The following is a 22334-nucleotide window of genomic DNA, read 5'->3' as shown; positions in this document are numbered from 1 at the left end:
GGCAATATACTACGTGGCTGGGCAATATACTACGTGGGCTGTGCAATATACTACGTGGCTGGGCAATATACTACGTGGCTGGGCAATATACTACGTGACTGGGCAATATACTACGTGGCTGGGCAATATACTACGTGGTCTGTGCAATATACTACGTGGCTGGGCAATATACTACGTGACTGGGCAATATACTACGTGACTGGGCAATATACTATGTGGCTGGGCAATATACTATGTGACTGGGCAATATACTACGTGGACATGCATATTCTAGCGTTAGAATCGGGCCACCATCTAGTAATACATAATGGGGAATCTCCAGCACCTACCTCCACCTGCAGAGACGTACACCACATATATGGCTGTTCTGTGCGCACAGGACCTGGGATGGTGTTGTGCCAATGTGACCAGAATCTTGTGTGGGAGGAGCTATTCTTGAGTTTATAGGAAGTGAGATGTATCATGTGACTCCTGACTCCTCCCCTCCTGTGACCTCATCACAGGTCCTGTACGCACAGAACAGCCATATATGTGGAGTGCAGCTCTGCAGGTGGAGGTAGGTGCTGGAGATTCTCCATTACTGGGTGCAAGGGACATTAACCCCCTCAGTGCTGAGCCTGTTTAGGTGTATTTATATTGCTGCATTCTAATATTCATACTATTCTTTTTTAAATTTCCTCTGAACATTGATATGCAAATTGCCTCTTCAGAGAGAAAGTTGACTTGAACTCTATATAGCGCCACCTGTTGGAACTAGTGATCCTACTTTGAACATTGAAAGACTCAACCCTTACAGTTGGCTATTCCTTCATGCCCCTCACACAGTGTGATTCCCCACCACACATTCCCCTCCCTCCTCTATAGTGTGACTCTCGCTCTAAGTGCAGATGTACAGGTGGCGCCGCTGTGTGGTGTGCGCGGCTCCTGCACCTGGGGGGATGGTGACGTCAGTGTGTGCTGCGCCCCCCTCAGGTGCTGCAGAGGGCACAGGCTGTGGACGCAGGTACACATAATGTCAGTGCTTGCCGCAAACCTCCCCGGCAGCTTCCCACATCTGAGGATGTCCCCATGGATCCAGGATGCTTGGACGTATGAGAAGCAGTTTTCTGTCTATATACAACATTTTTGAGAAATTATATAACTATTTATCTGTGTTGTTTATGTCCTAGATTTTATCTTTTTTTTGGAACCTTTCTCTAGTACCTTTGTTAAACTGGCTGATAAGGCACCATATTGAAAGATGTGGGACGCCAATCTGGTAACATCAGTCCCTCCGAGTATATAACCGCCAAAGAAGTTAAAAAGCCAAGAGTGGAGTTACCTTTGCTCATGACTATCACATCTGAATCCCATGGTCCATCATTAGTAGGCCATGGTGCTCGCCTTGACATAGTATTAGGGCTGAGTCAGACCGCCGTATAACTCGTGCGAGGATCGCATTGCATGCACTCGCCTGGCACCTCTCCTAACCTGAGCAAGACAGTATGATGTATTTCTATGCAGCTGTCAAATCGGGTCAGAAGAGCCGACAGCCAGTACCAGGTTTATGATGCGATTCTCACACGAGAAATACGGAAGTCTGTCTCTGCCCTTAAAGAGACTCTCTCTGACGGTTGAAACTAAGTCCGGCAGCTTGGTGCAGTTTGGCATGGCCAAACATTTAAATACACCTTCACACTTGCTTGTTTTCCCTCAGTCTCTCTCCTTCCTTCTTTGATTGACCGCTCTGACTTCATAGAGCCAAAGAAGAGAGGAGACAGATGGAAAACATGCAGGTGGGAAGGTGAATATAAATAATTGTCCATGACGTGACACACCAAGCGCTTGTACTTGGTTTGAACAGTCATTCTGTGCTGACAGAGTCCCTTTAACTACAATTATTGCATAGGCATAGAAGCTGTGGCTTGTGTCATCATCTTAAGAGCTCACTCACAGTTGCGTGGATTTTTTCATGCAAGAGAAAATGGGCCAATTATGCTAATAACATTCGGCTCAAACTCTGTCCGAGTATGAGCCGAGTGTCATTTTACTGTGATCACATGAAAGAATCACAGTACAGGTGTGGAGAAGATGAAGAATTTAATTTCTCCATCTTCTCTGTGCGCTTACATCAGACTGCGCTTGGATGACATACGAATCGGCATGAGAAAAAACATCGGATAGCACTCGTCCAAGTTATACACTAGTGTGAGCGAGCCCTAAGATTATGTAAAAATGTGTAGCCTACTTCAGCAAAGGCAAAGCTCCCAAACCTTCCCCGATTCAGCGGGACTATCACAATTTGAGGGGGCAATGGCATTTGATTTTTTTTTACATCCATTTTTTTCAAGTGCCACATCAAAGCCCATAGAGAAAAAATGCACTAAAACAGCATAGTACAACTGAGTATTGAGATGCACCAAGGGTTTTCATGAAACAACATCCACTTTGCTGGGACATTTAGGCCATGTTCACATGTAGCGTAAATGCTAAGTTTTTTCTGCTGCCCCTTTTTTTTTGCATAGAAATTTTGCTGTGTTTAAGGCTATATTCACACATTGCTGTTTAGATGCTTTTTTTCTGCAGCCAAAACATGATATTTTGGCAGTAGAAAAAAATGCTGCAGACAAAAAGCATTTTTATGCTGCGTTTTTCAGGATCCCAAAGTTCAAATTTGCCTCCTGTGAGGCAGTGACTGGTGTCATATGTGAGGGTCGCTATGTATCCCCCAGGATGTGCTTAGAAGCATATTAGATTCGCTGGAGTGCCCTGTGCTCACAGCAGGTTGTCTGTGAGACACAGGGAAGAATAAAAGTGAGTGTGACCTGGGTCAAGTTATTTGACCCAGAAATTATTCAGGAAAACCCGGTATGGGCTTTTATTTTTGAAACGGACTGCAGGAAGGTAGTGGGGCCGGTCCGTTTCCTCCAGCCCAGATCTTATAGTGGCCCATGGCCATAGAATCTGGAGGAAAGAAAAAAAAAACCCTGCAAGAGAGTTTGGGTGTGTCAGTGTTGGTCTGGGAGTCAGACCTAGCAGGAGGCTTATGATGAGCTCTTTCCGTGTGGAGCAACACGGGCCAGGCAGAGCCTAAAAAGCCTGACACCCCAGCGTATACAGTGTGGTAATACATTCACGGCAACGGATTGTGGACTGTCTTTGTTTTTCCTGGCTGCATACCAAAGGACTTGTTTGCTTATGTTTTCGGTTTGTGAGTATGCTATAAAATAAACAAGACTTTATTTTGAACTTTATATGGGTCACTGCCTTCTCACTGCACAGCAAGGACTTCGCTGCATCACATTTGGTGGAGAATGCGGGCAGTGTGAATTAAGGCATACCCCAACACCATTTGCATGTCTGTTATTAAGCCTGCTACATTACAATTCAGGCCTACAGACAAAATGGAGGAGATCCTAAGGCAGCTGGTCCTCACACAGCAACAACAGCAACAAACTAATAACCTGCTGCTGCAGCAAATTACAGCCCTGCGTGAGGCACCTCCAGCACCGACCCCGGAACGTCGCGATGCCCGTGACAAGGTCCGCTCCGCTTTGAGGAAATTGAGTCCGGAAGATGACGTGGAAGCTTTCCTCACCGTCTATGAGCGCACGGCAGAGCGGGAGAATCTGCCAGCGGCACAGTGGGCCGAAGTTGTGGCTCCGTTCTTGAGGGGTGATGCGCTAAAGGCCTACTTTGACCTCAGTCGGGAGGATGCCCAGGACTATTCCAAGCTAAAAGGTGAGATCCTTGCCCGACTGGGGGTTAATACTTATGTGGGAGCTCAACGGGTGTTTTCTTGGACTTTTTTGGAAGCCCAGCCTGCCCGGTCTCAGATTTTTGACTTACTGCAGCTTGTGAAACGGTGGCTCCAACCTGAGACTTTATCCACAAGTCAGATAGTGGAGAGGGTGGTGGTCGACCGACTGGTGAGGGCTCTGCCAGCAGCCATACAGTGTTGGGTGGGTCAAGGGTACCAGGGTACCCTAGACCAGGTTGTAGGTCTGATAGAGCGATATAAGGCCACCCAGGACTTTATACGGGACACTGCTCCGCTTCGGCAATCACGTAAGGCTCCGCCAGCTCAGGAGTCTGAGAAAATTCCACGACCCTCCACTGGGACAAAACCGGACCGAGTCCGTGCTGAAGGGTTGTCTCGGAAAGAGAGTGACCACAGACCGGTGTCCCCTAAACTGGCCCCAAGGTTACCTCGTGCCACAGTCATTACGTGTTGGCGGTGCCAAGAACCTGGACATGTGGTTGCTAATTGCCCCCTAACAACAGAACCCATGGACTGCGGGTATACCCGCCGGGTGTCTATGTATGCCCAGCCAGTCTGCATTGCCACTACAGACCCTGCTGGTACCAAACCTCAGCTGTGCAGAGTACTCGTTAACGGGTACCAGACGGATGCTCTCTTGGACTCGGGGAGCTTGGTGACCCTGGTACACGGGTCCCTGGTTGCTGGGGACAGTCCTAATGGACGAAAGGTGGGGGTAGTGTGCATACATGGGGACCTCCGAGAGTACCCGACTGCGGAGGTCACGTTCTCCACTCCATGTGGAGAGATAAAACATGTGGTGGGAGTGGTAAAGACTCTTCCGTATGGAACCGTGTTGGGTAGAGACTTGCCCTTGTTCTGGTCCCTCTGGGAGACCAGAGTTAACCCTCTCAGGGTAAAAAGCATTCCGGGAGCAGAACCCGAAGATCCCGAGTCAGGGACACCTGCCGTAGGGGTCGCCACGATAGGGACAGTGTGTAATCCCGATAGGTTTCCCCTAGAGGTGTTGGCAGGAGAAGTTGAAGAGAATCCATCAATTCCTGAGCTGGAGGTGTCACCTGGTAAGTTTGGGACTGCCCAGCTCCAGGATCCCACTCTGACCCGGGCAAGGGAAAGAGTAATCGAGGTGAATGGGGGGGCACAACAACCTGGTGCAGAAAAGGAGTTTCCCCGGATGATGATCAACCAGGAGTTACTGTACAGGGTTGATAAAATCCGGGATGAGGTGGGCAGTGCTCGACATGGCTCACACTCACATGTTGGGGGGGCACTTGGGGGCCAAAAAGACGTTAGAGCGCATATTACAGAGGTTTTTTTGGCCTGGTGTCTACGCTGAGGTTACAAAGCACTGTGACACATGTCCTGAGTGTCAACTAACCTCACCCACCACGAACTACCGGAGTCTATTAGTGCCTCTGCCCATCATAGAAGTACCTTTTGAGCGGATAGCGATGGATCTGGTAGGACCAATAGTAAAATCCGCCCAGCGCCACCAGCACATATTAGTAGTCGTAGACTACGCCACCCGATACCCAGAGGCGATACCGCTCCGGCACACTTCGGCTAAATTAATAGCCCGTGAACTGTTTGGCATGTTTTGTCGCCTTGGGCTACCCAAGGAGATTCTTACGGATCAGGGAACTCGTTTTATGTCTAAAGTGACTAAGGAGCTATGTAAATTGCTCCAAATTAAACAATTACGTACGTCAGTGTACCATCCACAAACCGACGGGTTGGTTGAGAGGTTTAATAAAACCCTCAAGGCCATGCTCAAAAAGGTGGTCGCCAAGGATGGGAGGGATTGGGATATGTTATTGCCATATTTAATGTTCGCCATACGCGAGGTACCGCAGGCGTCCACGGGATTCTCCCCATTTGAGTTATTGTATGGCAGGATGTAGCCAAAGAGACATGAGAACAGGAGCCCACTCCACATAAGAGTGTCATCGAGTATGTGGCAAGTATGCAGGATCGGATTGCGGTGGTGCGACCCATAGTAAAGGAGCATCTGTTGGATGCCCAGGCCGCTCAGAGCCGTACATATAATAAAAGGGCCACAGTCAGGACCTTTAAAGAAGGAGACCGGGTGTTGGTACTAGTACCCACCCCAGAGAGTAAACTCATGGCCAAGTGGCAAGGGCCTTATGAGATACGGGGGAAGGTGGGGGAAGTGAATTACAAAGTGTACCAACCCTGGAAAAGAAAACCCGAGCAGCTGTACCATGTAAACCTGCTAAAGGCCTGGAAGGACCGAGAATGTTTGGTCACAGAGGCAACTACGGTCATACCATCGGAGGTCCCTCTGGCACTGGCCAAGGACACAGCCGGCTGTGAGGTAAAAGTCAATGATGCCCTCACAAAACAGCAGCGGCGGGAGGCTCGAGCTTTGGTACAGCAGAATATGGATGTATTCTCATAGCTGCCGGGGCGAACCTCGATGATTCAGCATGACATTGTCACTGAGCCCCAGGTAAAGGTGCGGATGAAGCCGTACCGAGTGCCAGAAGCCCGAAGGCAAGCCATCGCAGCCGAGGTAAAGCAAATGCTTCAGTTGGGAGTCATTGAGGAGTCCCGAAATGAATGGGCTAGCCCTATTGTTCTAATACCAAAACCAGATGGGTCATTACGCTTCTGTAATGACTTTAGGAAGTTAAATGAAGTGTCAAAATTTGACCTGTATCCCATGCCACGGGTGGACGAGCTAATTGAGAGACTGGGGAAGGCCCAGTACTTCACCACGCTGGATCTCACAAAAGGTTACTGGCAGGTTCCCTTAACGGAGTCAGCGAAGGAAAAGACTGCTTTTATAACCCCAGAGGGTCTCTATCAATACGTTGTCTTTACCTTTTGGCTTACATGGGGCTCCGACCACATTCCAGAGGCTGATGGACATTGTGTTAGCACCACATAGAGATTACGCGTCGGCCTATTTGGATGACATAGTCATCTTTAGTACCGACTGGGATACACATCTGTCCCAGGTACAAGCAGTGCTGGAGTCTCTTAGAGCTGCAGGGTTAACAGCAAACCCAAAGAAATGCGCGATAGGTCTCACGGAAGCCCGGTACTTAGGATACGTGATCGGCCGGGGGGTTATCAAACCTCAAGTGAACAAAATTGAGGCCATGCAAATCTGGCCTAAGCCCTTAAGTACCAAACAAGTGAGGGCATTCCTTGGCATCATTGGGTATTACCGTCGATTTATACCCAATTTTGCAGGTAAATCGGCTTCCCTAACGGACCTGTTAAAAGGGAAGAAAACGGTGATGGTCAAGTGGAATCCTCAAGCAGAGGAAACATTCCAGTGTCTGAAGTCGGCGTTGTGTGGACAGCCGGTCCTCATCAGCCCCGACTTCAAGAAAACCTTTATTGTGCAAACTGATGCCTCAGAGGTAGGCTTAGGAGCGGTGCTGTCACAAGAGGTGAACGGGGATGAGCATCCAGTCACCTATTTAAGCAGGAAACTGACCCCGGCAGAGAAAAATTATAGCGTAGTGGAGAAGGAGTGCTTGGCGATTAAGTGGGCCTAAGAGTCCCTACGCTACTATTTGCTCGGGCGTCAGTTTCGGTTGGTAACGGACCATTCACCCCTCGTCTGGATGAGAAATGCAAAAGAGAGGAATGCCCGTGTCACCAGATGGTTCTTGTCCCTACAAAACTTCAGCTTCTCTGTGGAACATCGGGCTGGGAAATCACAGGGAAATGCCGATGCCCTGTCACGGGCACCACGTATGCTGACAAATGTTCAACCCCACAAGTCTGAACAGAGGGGGGGGGGTATGTGAGGCAGTGACCGGTGTCATATGCGAGGGTCGCTATGTATCCCCCAGGATGTGCTTAGAAGCATATTAGATCCGCTGGAGTGCCCTGTGCTCACAGCAGGTTGTCTGTGAGACACAGGGAAGAATAAAAGTGAGTGTGACCTGGGTCAAGTTATTTGACCCAGAAATTATTCAGGAAAACCCAGCATGGGCTTTTATTTTTGAAACGGACTGCAGGAAGGTAGTGGGGCCGGTCCGTTTCCTCCAGCCCAGATTTTATAGTGGCCCATGGCCATAGAATCTGGAGGAAAGAAAAAAAACCCTGCAAGAGAGTTTGGGTGTGTCAGTATTGGTCTGGGAGTCAGACCTTGCAGGAGGCTTATGATGAGCTCTTTCCATGTGGAGCAACACGGGCCAGGCAGAGCCTAAAAAGCCTGACACCCCAGCGTACACAGTGGTGTAATACGTTCACGGCAACGGATTGTGGACTGTCTTTGTTTTTTCCGGCTGCATACCAAAGGACTTGTTTGCTTATGTTTTCGGTTTGTGAGTATGCTATAAAATAAACAAGACTTTGTTAGGTTGAACAAATTAATAATAAAATGTTCACTTCACTTAAGTTGCCTACTCCTGGCCTAATGGATATTGATCAGGTGCGCACCAAAGAAATAAACATATAACAACACACAGTCATATGTAAACTCTCCATGATCAATCTATGGCCCAGCTGCAAGGGAAAAAGAGACTTTATTCAGGCAAGACACAGATTTATATATCCCCTGTAAGGGGGCTCGGTTAGCTCTAAAATGGGAGTGATCGGATGCATTCCATTGGTTAGTGGGTTGGGCAATGAGCAAGTCCATGGGTGGATCCATGAGGTCATCAGGGTGGGTTGGTCCATGAGGTCATCAAGGTGGGCGTCACTGTGGGTGGATCCATGAGGTCACCAGGGTGGGCGTCATCTTGGATACCAGCCAGGCAGCCACATGGCTCTCTGATACAGGAAATGGCAGCCATCTTTAGAGTCTTACTTTCATCTAAAAAAAACTTATGTAAGATCAAACAATACACGTTATGGGTCGCTTCTCTCAATCTCTTATGTCTTGGGGTTAATTAAGTATTTGATTTTATGGCTCTCCTCAACAGTCCCCCCTAAATACTTTATTAACCCTTTTTTTATCTTGATCCCACCGTGGTTCCCTAACCCACCAGTGTTAAGTGTCACTATGACATCAGAGGTTTGATGACAATACGGATGCTATAGACACCAGAGAATGTGTGACCAATCATGGATATATCAGGAGGTATCTCGGAGCGCGCTACCAGCGTCCTCGGGACTTTTCTACCTGCTGGATCTATTACTCTCCAATCTCCCATCTCCATGGTTACATAAAATACACATGTCACTCAACCTGATGTAACACATCCTATATCTGACCGTCTCGCCCGGGAGGGGGGAATTGGAGTTTTCACCAGTTTGAGACAAGTTTTCCCTTGTGGAAAACCTCCCTTTGTAGCTGGACTTTGACAAGCAGGTCAGATCCTACTCTGTCCCTAACTGTCTAACAAGTTTATAATGTGAGAGATGGATTAAATGGCGCTATAACAATAAATAATAAAAATAATATGGATCCAGGAGACGCTCAGCAATCCTGACTGAAGTAGGAGTAGTCAGGAGCACTTGGTAGGAACCCTCAAATCTCGACTCCAGGGATATCTTTCTGATGAACTTCTTTACCAGCATGTAGTCACCAGGTTGGAAATCATGGGTACCTTCACTGGAATCTGGATCTGGAATGGATGATAAAACTTGTACATGTGTTACTGACAGTTCTTTTAGTAAGGACAATTACATAATTTACAAGAGTATCACTTCCTAAAGCTAGTTGTTGTGGAAAATATTGAACCTTGGAGGCTCCCCCAAAAAGAATCTCGTGTGGTGTGAGTTTGGTGGGACCCCTTGGAGTGTTTCTGACTGAGTATAAGGCAATGGGCAAAATGTCTGTCCAAGTCTGACCTCCTAACTGGCTTTCAGTATTTTATTTTTCAAGGTGCCATTCAGTGTTTCTACTTTCCCACTGCTCTGTGGGTGATATGGAGTATGTAAACCCAAATCAGCTCCCACCAATGTCCATAGTTCCTTAGTCAGTGCTGCAGTGAACGCAGGTCCTTGGTCACTCTCAATTACCTCTGGGACCCCATATCTGCATACTACTTCAGTCATCAGTCTCTTAACAGTCACTCTGGCAGTCATGTTTATTACTGGATAGGCTTCGGGCCATCCTGAGAACATGTCAGTTACTACCAGTACATACCCGTACTTCCCTACTTTTGGCATTTGAATGTGATCTATCTGAATTCTCTGAAAGGGATAGAGTGGTTTAGCCAATGTTTCTGAGTAACTTTCTGGGGCGGTGCTGGATTGCATGTTGCACACACAAGGCAGGAATTGCAGTATTTTTGGGGTGACAGTAGAGATCCCAAGTGCCATGTAAGTCTTCCAAATCAGGTCAATCATCTGATTCCTGCCTCTGGGCGATACCGTGTGCCCATTCTGTCTCCGAGGAATACAGATTACGGGGTAGACAGAACTTTTTGTTCACCCTCCAGACTCCATCTTCATCCTTTTTTAGCTCCTCCTTCTTGCCATGGCTTCTTTTCATCATCCGATGTCTTGATGTAGATGGATAATCCTCATAAGAGAGCCTTTAGTCCCTTCTTCAGTGTTTTGTGACACGTACACTGCTGCTTTCTCTTTCCCAAATGGATCAGCAGCATAGGTTTTTACTGTTTTGTCAGCAAAGAAGTTCCTCCTTCCTTCTGGAGAATCCAATCTTCCGTGAGCTTTGATCTTGATCACTTCAACCTCCGAACATAGATCAAGAGCGGCCACAAGTTCTTATATGGTAGCAGCATGTTTTACAGGAGTTCCACTGGACGCTAGGTATCCTCTGGCTACCCAGATACTGCCAAAGTCATGAGCCACTCCGAAAGCATATCTTGAATCCGTGTAGAGGTTGACCACCTTCTCCGTTGCTTCCTGACAAGCCAACGTCAAAGCTTTAAGTTCCGCTTCTTGTGCAGACATGTGCGGTGGTAGTGATCCAGCTGAGATGACCTGGTCATGTGTAACCACGGCATATCCCGTATGGAACCTTCCCGTTTCATCTGCAAATCTGGAACCATCAGTGAGGAACGTCAGGTCAGCATGTGGGAATGGGTCTTCAGACACGTTTTTCTTGGAGGCTACTTCTTTCTGCATTTGTTCAAGACAGTCATGATCCTCCTTTGAGTGTGTAGAGGCATCTTCTCTGAGAGCATCAGCATCATCATCCACATCCCCCCTGGAAAGAGGAAGCAGCATGGACAGTTTGAAGATGCTGCAGCGGACAAGAGTGACATTATCCGGAACCAACAGCGAATATTGTAGTCTCATATGACGCTGCACCAACAGATGTTTAGGGTTGCAGGAATAGCAATTATGTCGTGTGGAGCCATTAAGAGAACTGGATGTCCTCAGATGATATCAGAATTTGGGATTCCAAAAGCTGGTGCAGACTGTATGGCCTGTTTAAGAGCGTAGAAAGCTTCCACGGATTTGGTACATAGTGGAAACGCTGATGTCTTGAGGTCTTCGTACAATGGCTGCATCAGCTTTGAGGCATCTGGAATCCTTTGGCGACAATAAGTGATAGGTCAGCCAGCTCATCCGAGGCCCATGTCTTGGGTTCTTGGCAGAACTCAACACCAGAGTCCCATGTCTTGTCACTGGCAAGTGAGTCATCATTGAACACGATATCCATAACAGACCAATATGCATCGACTGCTTTAAGATTTGCCAGGGAAATTAGATCTTGCCACGTAGCTGGGTAAGTACTTTGGATTTGAAGCATGCTTCTGTAGAAAGGCATCGGCTGTTTTTCTGGATCTGGAGCTTGGTACAACAGAGTAGCAGCTTGCTGGGGTGTAAACTTGACATAGAGGGTGGGCTCCTCAGACATGAGCATTGGCACTGTTGGTGGTGACACCTGAGGCGGGAGTAGAGATGGCACCGGAATTGTCAAGGTCTCAATTTGCTCACTAATATTCGCATACTCTAAAATGCGAGTTATTGCTGCAAGAAGTTGTTGAGCACTAACGTCTGGTTGAATAGGGTCAAAAGTAGGGGTCACAGCGTGTATGATCATTCTACATGGAAGATTGCCAGCTTTAGTCACCACTATGTCCCCAATAGCTATCTGACCACGTGACTCAACAATGATTTGACTGTCAGCTTGAATAGTCGCCCCTCCTGCTTACACTATAGCTCTAGCTACACCTCCATTATGCTCTAACCGAGAATTGGCAGCTTTAACAATAGCGTCTGTTTCCATTGTCGTTATGTCACCCTTTCCCACCACTAACAAGGGTCCCTCAGGAAGTTCTTTTTCGAAAACAGGTTGCCAACATTCCCTCCCCTTTGTGCTTCCTGTGCTATTGACATCCCCCTCCCAGATTGAGCCCCCCCTTGATACAGTTGCCACCGTCCCATACAGGTGTGCACTTGGCTGCAAGAGAGCCTGTGAGGTACCGGGTATAGGGTTAGGTAGACTGTGTGAGAGTGCTATTGTAGTGGAAGCGTTGGGAGGAGAGGCCATTGCTTGGAGCATCTTGTGTGGGTGTGCGGCTAAATTGGCAGTGGAAGTGACAGTAGAAAGGGTCGGTGCCGAGGACGATCCAGGCGGGAGGATTGCTAGATAGGGGAAAGGTTCGGTGCCCCATTGGAAACCACTGAGACAGGATACATGGGTAAAGCTTGTTCACTTCCCAAAGGAAAATAGTATTGGCCGTTAGTGGTCATTACTGGGTAACAAGGATTTGGTGATGTGGTGTGTAGCCTTAGTCTAAGATGTTCACCACCAGGAGCAGCACATTTGCCATCCAGAAAATGGCTACCGTCAGAATTACATTTGTTATCCACAAAATGGCCACCATTAGAATTAACACTTTTGCCATCCACAAAATGGCCGCCGTCAGAATTACATTTGCCATCCACAAAATGGCTGCCGTCAGAATTACATTTGCCATCCACAAAATGGCCGCCGTCAGAATTACATTTGCCATCCACAAAATGGCCACCGTCAGAATTACATTTGCCATCCACAAAATGGCCGCCGTCAGAATTACATTTGCCATTCACAAAATGGCCACCATTAGAATTAACACTTTTTGCCATCCACAAAATGGCCGCCATTAGAATTAACACTTTTGCCATCCACAAAATGGCTACTACCAGCATTAACAAATTTACCATTCACAAAATGGCTACTACCAGCATTAACAAATTTACCATTCACAAAATGGCCGCTGCCAGGGTTAGCACATGGCTCTGGGCCACCATTATAAGGTGGTGGCCGCTCACAGGATATATTTTTGTAATACACATAATTCAAAACTCTGCCCTTTTTATTCCTTTCCTCTTCTACCCAATTTTCTCTATACAGACTTTCAGAGACTCTCTCCCATGCCCTAGCAGTAGACAAAAATCCATTATCTTCTAGGATACCCTTTCTTTCTTTCAAGACAATCTTCCACTCCAGGGGCTGTAACCTTCCCCTTCTGGCATTCCACACAACTTCATAAGCTTTTTACATTGTTTAACATGACTCTTCCCTTCACGAGTCGCTACTAATGTGCACGAGTCTATCTTGCCATCTGAATTTGGCTTAGTGCCAATACGGCAGAACTGCATTAATTTCTCCATCTTTCTATAGATATCTATATCTCTATCAAGATAACAAACACCAAACAAACAATAAGACGGGGGAGATGACTCAACCCTGAGATTCTAAAGGGAACTGAGTCTGCAGTACTCAGTTCCTATTTCTTCTTGTCACGTGGTCCCTGTCTGACTTCCGTGTTCCGTACTTTACAAACCAATTATTCCCTACTTAGTCAAATTGCTCCCTAACTTACCAGTCCCCGTGCAGAGTCAACTCACTCGATGCCACGAGGCAAAAAAAACTATAAATTTATTTATTTGGCTCGAACTGAGTCATCTCACTCCAAGTTTTAATGAGCCGCTACACAATTTATTAGGCGCCGAACTGAGTCATCTCACTCCAAGTTTTACCGGGCCCCCCTAGGCCGAGTCAATCACTCAAGGTCCTAGTCTCTCTTATACAGAACTGAAAATCTTATCACAGGCGACAACCATGTACTGTACCACAGACAAAAATAATTTTTTTTTCTTACACTTGCTTGCTTTTCTTTTCTAAAAACTTGCTTTTCCTGTTCTAACACTTGCTTTTCCTTCTCTAAAAAAAAACTTGCTTTTCCTGTTCTAACACTTGCTTTTCCTTCTCTAAAAAAATACTTGCTTTTCCTGTTTTAACTACCAGTCATCTCCCCTCCTCACAACACATAACAGGCAGTAGTCAACTAAAACATGTGGCGGTTCTTGCAATTAAATGACCAGCAGCGGAGAGACCCTTCTGCCGTCTTACAGATACCACGAAGACCGGACACGGTCAGGCAATCTGCACAGGATACCCCGAAGGACACAGGTAAAGACTACAGATTATAAAAATCAGCAGACTTACCGTGTTCTGATAAGGAGGTGATCAGTCTCCACGTTCGGGGTATTCAGCGCGTTCTGCCGTTCCAGTCGCCGGTCCTCAGGGTTCAGGGCTCTTCCTCTGCTGGCCCCACGTTGGGCAGCCAAATTTGTTAGGTTGAACAAATTAATAATAAAATGTTCACTTCACTTAAGTTGCCTACTCCTGGCCTAATGGATATTGATCAGGTGCGCACCAAAGAAATAAACATATAGCAACACACAGTCATATGTAAACTCTCCATGATCAATCTATGGCCCAGCTGCAAGGGAAAAAGAGACTTTATTCAGGCAAGACACAGATTTATATATCCCCTGTAAGGGGGCTCGGTTAGCTCTAAAATGGGAGTGATCGGATGCATTCCATTGGTTAGTGGGTTGGGCAATGAGCAAGTCCATGGGTGGATCAATGACGTCATCAGGGTGGGTTGGTCCATGAGGTCATCAAGGTGGGCGTCACTGTGGGTGGATCCATGAGGTCACCAGGGTGGGCGCCATCTTGGATACCAGCCAGGCAGCCACATGGCTCTCTGATACAGGAAATGGCAGCCATCTTTAGTGTCTTACTTTCATCTAAAAAAACTTATGTAAGATCAACAATACACGTTATGGCTCGCTTCTCTCAATCTCTTATGTCTTGGGGTTAATTAAGTATTTGATCTTATGGCTCTCCTCAACAACTTTATTTTGAACTTTATATGGGTCACTGCCTTCTCACTGCACAGCAAGGACTTCGCTGCATCACACTCCTCATATGGAAATTTGACCACTATTTGTAACAAAAAAGTTTAGATGAGTTCATGAAAAAATACACAATTGCAAATGTAAAAATGGCAGGGGGGGAGGGGAGAGTTGAAAAGGTCAGTCATAATTTACCAAACACATTGGCAATGCATTGAGTTGGTTGGGTTCTGTTTACTGTAACATTTGGTTAAAAATGCTGCAAAAACCGATGGCAGTGTTTTTACACTTACTCCTTGCTTTCTACGGGTGAAAAAAAGCTGAATTAAGAAAAAGCAGCAGTTCTACAGTTCAGTCAGGAAAAAAACAAGTATGTGCATGAGATTTCCCAAATCTCATAGCTTTTGCTGGTACTGTAAAAAATAAGCTTTTAATTGGCATAAACAAATGCAGCAAAACACAACGTGAATATACAATAACTGTCCAAGCAAAGTGAATGTGATTTCATGAAAACGGGGCATCTAAACACACTGGTGACCTGTTCAGGTTTAGAGCTTTTGTTCTCTAGAGCCTTCTATGTGGAGCCTAAACAAAGCATATAAACATTGCAGTTAAGTGCAGAATGAAACCCTTTCTGTACAATAAAAATGATATTAAAAAACGCTGCTTCACATCTGCACCAAAAATGCAACAAATAAGGAAACTGCTTTACTCCTTCACCCTCGGGCCATTTTTAATTGTTTTATTTTTGCTCCCCTTCTTCCCAGAGCCGTAAATCTTTTATTTTTCCATCAATTTGACCATGTGAGGGCTTGGTTTTTTGCGGGACAAGTTGTACTTTTGAACCATTGATTTTGCCATAGAGTGTACTGGAAAATAGGTAAAAAATTCCAAGTGCGGTGAAATTGTAAAAAAAAAGTGCAATTCCACAATTGTTTTTTTTTTTTTATTACACTGTCACTGACAGAGATGGAGCCTCCTCCATTATATCTAAAGTAACTGTCAGAGATATAGCCTCCTCCATTATATCTGAGGTCACTGACAGAGATAGAGCCTCCTCCATTATATCTGAGGTCACTGACAGAGATAGAGCCTCCTCCATTATATCTAAAGTAACTGTCAGAGATATAGCCTCCTCCATTATATCTGAGGTTACTGACAGAGATAGAGCCTCCTCCATTATATGTCAGTGACCTCAGATATAATGGAGTAGGCTCCATCTTTGTCAGTGACCTCCGATATAATGGAGAAGGCTCTATCTCTGTCAGTGACCTCAGATATAATGGAGGAGGCTCTATCTCTGTCAGTGACCTCAGATATAATGGAGGAGGCTCTATCTCTGTCAGTGACCTCAGATATAATGGAGGAGGCTCTATCTCTGTCAGTGACCTCACATATAATGGAGGAGGCTCCATCTCTGTCAGTGACCTCAGATATAATGGAGGAGGCTCTATCTCTGTCAGTGACCTCACATATAATGGAGGAGGCTCTATCTCTGTCAGTGACCTCAGATATAATGGAGGAGGCTTTATCTCTGTCAGTGACCTCAGATATTATGGAGGAGGCTTTATCTCTGTCAGTGACCTCAGATATAATGGAGAGGCTTTATCTCTGTCAGTGACCTCAGATATAATGGAGGAGGCTTTATCTCTGTCAGTGACCTCAGATATTATGGAGGAGGCTTTATCTCTGTCAGTGACCTCAAATATAATGGAGAGGCTTTATCTCTGTCAGTGACCTCAGTTATTATGGAGGAGGTTTTATCTCTGTCAGTGACCTCAGATATAATGGAGGAGGCTTTATCTCTGTCAGTGACCTCAGATATAATGGAGGAGGCTCTATCTGTCAGTGACCTCAGATATAATGGAGGAGGCTCTATCTCTGTCAGTGACCTCAGATATAATGGAGGTGACTCTATCTCTGTCAGTGACCTCAGATATAATGGAGGAGGCTCTATCTCTGTCAGTGACCTCAGATATAATGGAGGAGGCTCTATCTGTCAGTGACCTCAGATATAATGGAGGAGGCTCTATCTCTGTCAGTGACCTCAGATATAATGGAGGAGGCTCCGTCTCTGTCAGTGACCTCAGATATAATGGAGAGGCTCTGTCTCTGTCAGTGACCTCAAATATAATGGAAAGGCTTTATCTCTGTCAGTGACCTCAGATATAATGGAGGAGGCTCTATCTCTGTCAGTGACCTCAGATATAATGGAGGAGGCTCTATCTCTGTCAGTGACCTCAGATATAATGGAGGAGGCTCTATCTCTGTCAGTGACCTCACATATAATAGAGGAGGCTCTATCTCTGTCAGTGACCTCACATATAATGGAGGAGGCTCTATCTCTGTCAGTGACCTCAGATATAATGGAGAGGCTCTATCTCTGTCAGTGACCTCAAATATAATGGAGAGGCTTTATCTCTGTCAGTGACCTCAGATATAATGGAGGAGGCTCTATTTCTGTCAGTGACCTCAAATATAATGGAGAGGCTTTATCTCTGTCAGTGACCTCAGATATAATTGAGGAGGCTCTATCTCTGTCAGTGACCTCAGATATAATGGAGAGGCTTTATCTCTGTCAGTGACCTCAGATATAATGGAGGAGGCTCTATCTCTGTCAGTGACCTCAGATATAATGGAGAGGCTTTATCTCTGTCAGTGACCTCACATATTATGGAGGAGGCTTTATCTCTGTCAGTGACCTCAGATATAATGGAGGAGGCTTTATCTCTGTCAGTCACCTCAGATATAATGGAGAAGGCTCTAATTCTCTGTCAGTGACCTCAAATATAATGGAGAGGCTTTATCTCTGTCAGTGACCTCAGATATAATGGAGGAGGCTCTATCTCTGTCAGTGACCTCAGATATAATGGAGGAGGCTTTATCTCTGTCAGTGACCTCAGATATTATGGAGGAGGCTTTATCTCTGTCAGTGACCTCAGATATAATGGAGAGGCTTTATCTCTGTCAGTGACCTCAGATATAATGGAGGAGGCTCTATCTCTGTCAGTGACCTCAGATATAATGGAGGAGGCTTTATCTCTGTCAGTGACCTCAGATATTATGGAGGAGGCTTTATCTCTGTCAGTGACCTCAAATATAATGGAGAGGCTTTATCTCTGTCAGTGACCTCAGTTATTATGGAGGAGGTTTTATCTCTGTCAGTGACCTCAGATATAATGGAGGAGGCTTTATCTCTGTCAGTGACCTCAGATATAATGGAGGAGGCTCTATCTGTCAGTGACCTCAGATATAATGGAGGAGGCTCTATCTCTGTCAGTGACCTCAGATATAATGGAGGTGACTCTATCTCTGTCAGTGACCTCAGATATAATGGAGGAGGCTCTATCTCTGTCAGTGACCTCAGATATAATGGAGGAGGCTCTATCTGTCAGTGACCTCAGATATAATGGAGGAGGCTCTATCTCTGTCAGTGACCTCAGATATAATGGAGGAGGCTCCGTCTCTGTCAGTGACCTTAGATATAATGGAGAGGCTCTATCTCTGTCAGTGACCTCAGATATAATGGAGGAGGTTCTATCTCTGTCAGTGACCTCAGATATAATGGATGAGGCTTTATCTCTGTCAGTTACCTCAGATATAATTGGAAGAGGCTGTATCTCTGTCAGTGACCTCAGATATAATGGAGGAGGCTCTATCACTTTCCTCCGATATGATGGAGCAGGCTCTCTCTCTCTCGCTCTTCATCTAAAATAAAGGACATGGTCTACTTCAAATAAAATAGAATACTGAAACTGCTACCATATATTGAATGCTTTTCTATTCGACTTGCATCCCTCCAGCTTACCCTTTTCTTTTCATTTTTCTCGATCCTCTCTGTTCCTGACTTACTTCTTGGAGATTGATGGGAGATGTCGTTCTTTCCCAGTGCAGAAGTATATAAAGCGTTCCTGCCATTGAATGTTTCTGACAGGATCTTAGGCCGGGTTCACATTTGCGATCTGGGGCTTTGCGGAGGGCTGCGTACGTCCTCCATTAAGCCCTGCCTACTTTCACATACATTTGCATGCGTCCTGCATACCTATCTTTAACATTGGGTATGCAGGACATGTGGATGTATGCGGATGCGTCGTTTTGATGCGCCCGCTGTCCGCACAAAATGCAACTTGTTGCGTTCCCGTGTGGTTGGGGCACGTCATAACAATGCATCTGCATACATGCCCTGTGTACCCAATGTACATACGCAGCCCTCCGCAAAGCCCTGGAATGCTAATATGAACTTAGCCTTTGTTGAATGAAAAAATGGTTTGGTACCGTGTTTGCCAGTTGAAAAAAGATTGCTCTCTGTGGGAAAAACAAAATAATCTTGTAGTTATGATACCTTTTATTGGATAACAAAAATAAAATAAATTATGTTAGTTTCTTCATCAGGCATACCGATCTGAAGTAACACAAATATGTACACAAAAAGAGCAGAGATGTGGCATAATATATGGACATTTAAATAAACAAACCAAGTTTATAGAATAAATCCTTAGATTAGATTAGCGGTGTGAATGTTTTATAGTCCCAATATCCATGTAAGATCAGAAACCTGGTGTCCTTTCTGCCTCTGGAACAGATCCTCATATTTTGTACAGGAAAAATATATATCTTTATACCATATTGGCCAGTAGATAGAAAAATTTTAAAGTTTGAGAGTCCTCCTTGTTTGAGACCTTTGAGTGGCTAACTGAAAAGATGGTAACAAATGGCAACCTTTCGAGACTGCTCAGGTCTCTTCATATTTATACACAACATGGCACATGAGTAATGCAGTACAAGACAAGTGATGTGAAGCGGGAAGGGGAGAGAGAGTCATTGCAGTAAATATTGAGCATGGAGCAGCTCATAGATGAGGAGTGTAAAATTGTATTGTCCTGTGATTGAGGTCTGGTCCATGGTTGTGATGCCCCCAAAAGGTCCCAGGAGCACATTCCTTAGTTGATGTAGAAAGACATAAATCCAGGCGACACATTCATTTCTGTTCTGAGTGTGTCCAAGGTTGTCATAAGTTTATCTTTTCTGTTTCTCTGAGATTTGAATTTACCATATAATTCAAGTCATTTTATGTCCTTGATTCTGTGATCAGGGATACAAAAATGTTTGGCCATAGGTAAATCTATTATTTTTTTTTCTCTTCTTGTGTTGCAATGAGAATTCATCCTTGTTCTAAGCTTTTGCCCTGTCTCCCCTACATACAGACCGACAGTTGGACATTTGATATATATAATTAAGTACACTACATTAGATGTGATGCAGCTGAAAGTACCTGGTATCTTGTAATCCTGATGTGAATTGGGGATCTTTATCTTGTCCGTGCTCATTATAAATGGACAGGCTTTACATTTTTTTGTGATTGCAAGGAAGGGTTCCTGCAGCTGTTGGAGAGGACAGGGAGCTTCTGAAAATGATGCTTCTTATATTTTGGGGCTGCCTAAAACATAGAAATTGTGAATCTGGAAATATATAGTAATCAACATCTTTTTGTAATAAAGGTTGTAGTTTCTGTGAAGCTTCCCTTAGCAACTCCAGACTTGGATTGTAGATGACTACTAGAGGCACCCGGTTGCTTTCTTGTTTAGTTTTGTAATGTAGGAGATGATTCCTTGCTCTTCTGGTGGCTCTTGCAATCTGGTTTAAAAAAAAATGTCTTTATGAGGCAACCAAGGTGTTTGTCTCTGTCAATAGTGTTGGAACATATCCTATTGTATCTGATGGCTTTGCTGTAGACAATAGAGTTTTTTGATGTGTTTTGTGTGGAAACTGTTTAAGGTATGTTGGAAAGTCAATTGGCTTCTGGTATAGGCACTTCTCTATTTCATTGTTCTGTAGCTTAATGATGGGGTCCAAAAAGTTAATTTCAGTGCAGGAGTAGTTGCATGTTACGTTGATGGTGTGATGACACTGATTAAACTGTTCATGGAACATATAAAGCTGGGGACTGCTATTCATAGCCTGGGAAGATTCATGGGTATTACCCCCTTCCTAGGCTATAAACATCAGCCCGCAGTCGCTGGCATTCCCTCTCTACTGCAGAAAATTGCGTGGGAGCCCATGACATTTTTTTATATATATATTTTTAAAATTAAACAGATACTGTGTTTAAGGCCGGGGTCACACTTGCGAGAAACTTGCACGATTCTCGCACCTCAATATCCGGCACTGCCGCCGGCACGCGGGACCAGAGTGTGCGGCTGCATGTATTTCTCTGCAGCTGAACGCTCCGGTCTGAGTTCCGGCGGCAGTGCTGGGTATTGAGGTGCGAGACTCGTGCGAGTTTCTCGCAAGTGTGACCCCGGCCTGAAGCAGATTTTGTGTGTGTGTCTTTATTTAACTCTTTATGTACCATTTTATTATGTTTATTACTAAACATCGGGCTTGGTATTATCTATCTATCTATCTATCTATCTATCTATCTATCTATCTATCTATCTATCTATAGATATATCTAACTATCTATAGATCTATCCATCTATCTATAGATATATCTATCCATCTATCTATAAATATATCGATAGATAGATACAAAAAAGGGTTAAAAGTAGCGCAAAAAAAGCAAAATTAGGGTGCAGAGACCCCCAGGCATATACCAAACCTTGTCATAGGAGTCCAAAAAGTTAGAGGTAGCACATCACTGATAGTTGAAGTTTTAAAGGTGCTAAATTTTAATAGCCCATTGCGGTTACACTTCGGCTCATGGAGAGCCTTTCTAAAGCTTGAGATCTATCTATCTACCTATCTATAGATATATCTATCCATCTATCTATAGATATATCTATCCATCTATCTATAGATCTATCTATCCATCTTTCTATAGATCTATCTATCCATCTTTCTATAGATCTATCTATCCATCTATCTATAGATCTATCTTTAGATAGATAGATCTATAGATAGATAATCTAAGGATAGATCGATAGATCGATCTATCTATAGCTATATCTATAGGTCTATCTATCTACCTATAAATCCATCTACTGTATATATCTGTGTGTAAACATTATTCTTCAATGGACTAAGTAAAAGAAGAGGATGGACAAGGAAATGACATCACAATTCTTATTTTTTTGTTAAATAATATATCTATATTTAGCTTACAAAAACGCATACAAATCCGCATAAAAATCCACATCAAATGTGTGCGGATTTTCAAGTGCGTTTTCTGCCAAGAGTGGAAGATTCTGCCCAGAAAATTCCACAGGCAAATTTGCAACGTGTGCACATACCCTTAGTTATGCTTAATTCAGTGTAGATGATAAATCTTTGAGCAGCATATTCAGCTGCTGATTCTGAGAAAGAAACAGTTTGTTACTGTGTGTGGTCTAAAATATATAGGTTTTATAACTAAGCAGATATAAAAAAAAAAGAGTCAGAATTCTGTTAAATGCTAAAGATTAATACACTCAGAAACCGCTAACTTAGTATCTACCTATCAGCGGTTTCTGAGTATCCTTTTTAGGTAGCACACAGTTGACAAGGTGTGCATGCACCTTTTTACAGCTTTGCATTTATTCTCACTGTTTGCTTCTGATCA

At 44.8% G+C, this 22334-nt stretch overlaps 1 protein-coding gene across 1 annotated transcript in view; it reads left to right on the top strand.

Annotated features, from left to right (window-relative positions):
* Positions 1-492: 492 nt before the first annotated feature.
* The window catches only part of LOC138666666 (uncharacterized), a 123362-nt gene continuing 101520 nt past the window's right edge, over positions 493-22334 (top strand). The window contains exon 1 of the mRNA XM_069754855.1: positions 493-556. The gene's annotated coding sequence lies outside the window, so the exon portion shown is untranslated. The remainder of the gene's footprint in view (positions 557-22334) is intronic.

This window comes from Ranitomeya imitator, chromosome 2 (genome assembly GCF_032444005.1).
Source record: "Ranitomeya imitator isolate aRanImi1 chromosome 2, aRanImi1.pri, whole genome shotgun sequence".
In the NCBI taxonomy this organism is placed as follows: Eukaryota; Metazoa; Chordata; class Amphibia; order Anura; family Dendrobatidae; genus Ranitomeya; species Ranitomeya imitator.
The sequence above is the reverse complement of the archived record's forward strand: the minus strand, read 5'-3'. Positions and strand labels throughout refer to the sequence as shown.